The sequence below is a fragment of the Heterocephalus glaber genome, unplaced genomic scaffold (assembly GCF_053883595.1).
Source record: "Heterocephalus glaber isolate CG9 unplaced genomic scaffold, H.glaber_assembly_v1.0 deba00001613, whole genome shotgun sequence".
Classification (NCBI taxonomy): Eukaryota; Metazoa; Chordata; class Mammalia; order Rodentia; family Bathyergidae; genus Heterocephalus; species Heterocephalus glaber.
Window position 1 is genome coordinate 14,955,096 of NW_028258384.1, and position 5,802 is coordinate 14,960,897.

Here is a 5,802-nt window from a genome sequence, read left to right on the forward strand (position 1 = left end):
TCCCCTGAAGATAATCCAGGTTCTGATGAGAGGTGATGATCTTTCCAACTTACCAAGTATGGTGGTCTGGTGTCCCTTTATTACAGAGATTCTCTTCACTTTTCCAGTGGGCTTCAGTTTTCATCAGGGAGCCTGAGAGAGGCCCTCTCTCTGTTGTTCATTTCATGCAGCTCAGGACAAAGGCCTTTATGTTCCCCTGTGTCTCTGTAGTGTGGAACCAGGTAGCTGCACAGCCAAGAGTCTAGAGGCAGGGTGGGGGGGCCAGGGCCTATTGTTACAGGCACCAGTGCTGGTATGCTGGTGGCTAGTGGGCAAGCTCGTGGGGTCTTCACCCTTTCCTGGTCACAAGTGGGTGTGGCAAGCCAGACAGAGCAGGGCTCCAGCATGCCCAGGACAGCTCTGCCTTCACTGGTTTGCTCTCTAGCTTGTTTTTAATTAAATAAAAATCAGGTTATCCTTTTTATTTTTAACAGCAAAACCTAAATGTTGCCTCAGAGGCCTGTGGCCACTTCCTCAGAATATCATCTTTCTCTTTAATATTTTTGGTGAAAGTAAATGATTGGTGAATTTTCAGTCTGAAGTGAAGATTGAAACAGTAAACTTGTATGTAATAATGAGTAACATTCCTTAAGGATCACCTGAAAATACCATTTCAAAGAAACATCATAAACAAAGTTTAAACAATTTTATACAAATATCAGGAACAAATTTTTGTATATCCTGGTGCAAAATGATAATGGGGGAAACCTTGTTAAATTCTATTAGGAGTTTAAGCACAGCAATAGCACAGAATTAAGGCAATCTCCAGGTCCTTCTGATAGTGAGGTCCTATGAAAATATACAAGTTGGATATTGATGAAGCACACCCTATTCCTACCACAGGCTTGCTGGGATTATACAACACTGTGCTCTAGTCCTATTGCAAGCTTGCTGGGATGATGAAGGATGGATCCAGGCTCTGTCTGCCTCCTTTGTCTACCAGCAACAGCAGAAAGATGTCCTGAATTTGACATTATGACCAAACTATAGACCCAGAAGATACTCACAGGCTTGAAATTACAGAGAAGTATCCTTTTTTTTCTGTTTTCTATGTTTTTTTGTGTTTTTCTTGATTGTTTGCTTTTTTTCAGGAGTATGAACATTGCTTTTAGCTTTTTTTGTTTTGTTTTGTCATTTCTTTTGGTTTTATCCTTCTTTCTTTCCTTCCTGTCTTCTTCACCAGTTTCTCAAAGCTTGGCTAATCAATCATCCATTGTCCTTTAGCATTGCTTCTAATCTCTTTCTCTTCTTTTATTTCTCTATTTTTCCTTTCATCCCTTAGAAATTTTCTCCCTTGAGGATAAAAATTTCTCTATTATGGGAATATTTATGGTATAAAATTTTTTAATTTGTTTCAGATTTTTAAAAAATAATTATAAACTTTAAAACTGTGGTTAAAGGTGGCAAATTAACAATTGCCACAGTTTGTTATTTTCTAGATTGTACTTGATGCTATTGTTGTTTACTGATTTTACTACTTTAGACAAGAAGAGACAGTTGTGATCAGTTGTTTTTCCTTGTATGTCAATACTGAGATTGTGTAGGTGTCATAAACAATACAATAATCCAATATTAAACAACTGGGTTCTAGGCAAAACAGGCAGTGACCTGTAATCCCTAACAAATTGAAGAGATAAGATCTTGCAACAGACTTTAAATTCAAAAACCAGGAACATCTAGAAGCCATCTCTTAAAAGTAGTCATTTGTAAAGGAGGTCTTGATACTAGTAATAAAGCTAGCTACCATTAAAAATTAACAAGTCTCAATGCAGAAAACAAATGTAAAAATTAGATAATGAGAAGTCAAGGAATCAAGAAGCAAACTCAGACCTCCAACTTGCCCAAGATAAACCCAGGGAGCACTGCGGTGGAAGAAATCAAAAGCCACCAAGCTGAACTTTCTAAAATGGTAGCACTGGAGGTAACAAAGCAGATGAATGACTCTCTACAAACAAATCAGAAATAATTACACAGATAACTAATGAAAAAAGGTACAGGTACAGATAAAAAAATAGAGGAGCTTAGGAAAGAGATGTAAAACATGAATGCCAAGCATAGGAAGGAACTGGACTTTTTGAAACTAATTCAAGCAGAAATCTAGGATATTAAAAATTCTATTGAAAGTATAAACATAATCAGAAAATATGAGGATAGACTATCAGACCTAAAAGATTGGCTTGCAGTTATGGATTATCTAATGAAAGATATCCTAAAAATCAAAAGGAACCATGAAAGATCAACCCAAAACCTGCTAGATGATAGAAAGAAGTATAACAAATGAGTGATTGAAATGAAAAATCAGAAGATAGCACAAAGGACTTTAAAAAGACTGTTCATAGAAGTAATGGCAGAAAATTTCCCAATCATAAGAAAACAATTTACCATACAGATAAGTGAGGCATATAGAATTCTAGTTATCAGTGATCAGAAAAAATCTTCACAAAGCCATAGAATTGTCAAGATTACAGTAATTCAACACAAGAAGAGAATATTAAAAGCTGTTAGAGAAAAGAAACAAATCACCTATAAAGGAAAGCCCTCTAGAATCACAGCAGACTTTACAACACAAAACCCTAGTCAAGGAGAGTTTGGAGCAAAGTATTTCAAGTAGTAAAAGAAACCTCCAACTCAGATTGACGTACCCTGCAAAATTATCATTCAAAATTGATAGAGAAATAAGGTACTTCAATGATAAAGAGCATTTGAAGAAATTCCTGACCACCAAAGTAACAATCCAAAGAGTTCTGAAGGATATCCTAGAAAACTACAGCAAATTTTACAATTTTAAAATTCCAAAAGAACAAATCCACTAGACAAAGCAAGCAGTTGAATAGAAGGGAAAGAAAGGGAATCAACAACAGGAAAATAACATAATGGCAAGAATAAGTCCATGCCTATCAGTTATAACCATTGATGTGAATGGTCTTAAATTACCAATCCAAAGAAACAAATTGGCAGAGTAAATCAAGAACCAATATCCAACAATATGCTGCATACAAGAAACACATTTAACTCTAAAAAAGTACAATGAAAGTGAAAGCATGGAAAACAATACTCCATGCAACAGAAACCAAACAATAAAAAACAAAAATATAGCCATTTAACTGTAGACAGTCGATTTCAAGCCAAGAGTTATCAGAAGAGACAAAGGTCACTATATACTTGGTAAGGAAAAAACCCAACAGGAACATATAACAATAATGAATATATGTGAACCAAATACTAGGGCACCCAGCTACATAAAACAAACACTAATTGATATGAAAGATTAGACAAGCACTAACACAATTGTACTGGGAAACCTCAACACACCACTTTCACAAATAGGTCAAGTAGAAAAAAAAATCAAAGAAACATCAAAGCTTTACCAAACCTTAGAATAAATGAACTTAGTAGATACAGTGTTCCATCCAACAACAGAATACAACTTCTTTTTACTAGCACATAGGACTTTCTTCAAACTAGAACAAATCCTAGCTCATAGAACATGCTTATGTAAAAACAAATGAGTTGAAAATGTCCCTGGCATAATATCAGATCATAATGTAGTGAAATTGGAAATGAATGGCAGAAGAAACCACAAAAACTACATAAAAAAATTGGAAATTACATGATACCCCATTGAACAACCAATGGGTCACAGATGAAATTAAAGAAGAAATTAGAGAGTTTCTACAATTAAGTGATAATACCAATATGACATACTGGAACTTATGGAACGCCAAGAAAGCAGTCCTGTGAGGGAGGTTTATGGTGGTGAATTTTCTCATGAAGATAAAAAAGAACTCAAATAAAAAGAAAAAAAACCTAATGTTTATCTTCAAGTTTCTAGAAAAAGAGGAAGTTAAATGCCAACTTTGGACAAGAACTGAAATAAAAAAGATTAGAGCAGCCAATCATGGTGGAACACCCCTGTAATTTTAGTACCTGGGAAGCTGAGGCTGGAGGATTACCACAAGTCTGAGGGCAGGCTGGGCTAATTAGTGAGTCCAATGCCAGCTTCAACTACATCATGAGACCCTGTCTCAAAAAAAAAATTAAATAAATAAAGATCAGAGCAGAAATCAATGCAATTGTGTCTAGACAACAATACAAAGAATCAATGAGTCAAGAGTTGGTTCTTTGAAAGATTAAATAAAATAGACAAGCCCTTAGCCAATCTTATCAAAACTATCAAAGAAAAGATACAAATCCATTCAATTACAAATGAAAAGGATGAAAACAGAAAAGATACTGCAGGAATCCAGAAGATTATCAATGCCTACTTTGAACAACTGTACTCTAAGATTCCTAGATACATACAAATTATCAAAGCTGAATCAAGAATACATAAACTAAGTAACTCAATACCAGTAGACAAATTGAAAGAGTTATAAAACAAATAGAAACAAAGAAAAACCCAAGTCCTGATGGATTCACTGCTGAATTCTAAAAGAAATTTGGAGAATAACTAATTCCACTACTCCTCAGACTCTTTAATGAAATTGAAAGGGAGGAAATATTCTCAACAACATTCCTAGAAGCAAACATTATGCTGATACCCAAACTAGAGAAGGATTCAACCAAAAAAGAGAACAACAGGCCAGTCTTCTTCATGAACACAGATGTAAAAATCTTCAATAAGATACTGGTAAACAGAATGCAGCAAATTATCAAGAAGATTATACACCATAAGCAAATATGATTCACCCTAGTGATGGAGAGATGGTTCAACATACACAAATCAGTAAATGTAATATACCACATTAACAGAACCACAGAGAAATACTACATGATAATCTCAATAGACACAGAAAAAGCATTTGACTAAGTTCAACACCAATTCATTACAAAAAATCCTACAGAAAATTGGAATAGAATGTCTAAATCACAGTCTGATAAAAGTCATTTATGACAAACTAGTAATAGTCAATATCACACTAAATGGTCAAAAGCTTAAAGCTTTCACTCTAAATGAAGAACAAGACAAGGGCGCCCACTATCAGCACTCCCATTCAATATAGTTTTAGAATCATGCTGAACATTTTTGTATACTAAATGGTCACTTATAACTCTGGGATGAAAAATATCTACTTAATTTCTTACTCATTTCTAAATTGTGTTTTCTATTTATTTTTTGTTGTATAAGTTTTTCATACACACTGAATATTAAATCTTTATCAGATGATTTGTAAATAATTTCTCACATTCCCTACACTGACTATTCACTTTGTTGATAATGTCCTTCGATGCACAAAAAAAATTAAATTTTGCTCTAAATTATCTACTTTTCTTTCTTTTTTTGCTTTGCTTGTGGTGTCATATTCATGAAATCATTGCTTAATTCAGTAGTCTTTGATCAATTTTGAAGTTATATTTTCATTTTAAAGATCTTTTTTATAATAAGAAAACTTTGAAATAATATTGTTAATTTCTGCTGCAATTTTTAAAAGAAATTTTATTATATCTGTACCCCAGAATAAGAAGAATTGAATTGTTAGTAATCATGAATCTTCAAAAACACAAAAACAATAAATCTGCACATATTTTTATATTTTTATACATATATTTTTTTGTATATCCTTTTACTGTTACATTTTAGGTGTACAATATAATGACATTCATCATTGGAGATATGCACCTTTACATACTCTCTTGGTTCTTATGTTTTCCCCCTTCCCCTGACCTCCCTTCAACCACTTCATCCCTCCCTATTCACAAACACTTTTTTTTCATTTTCTCATATTAATTCCATTCCCTTCTTTCCTTTCCCCTACCCCTCTC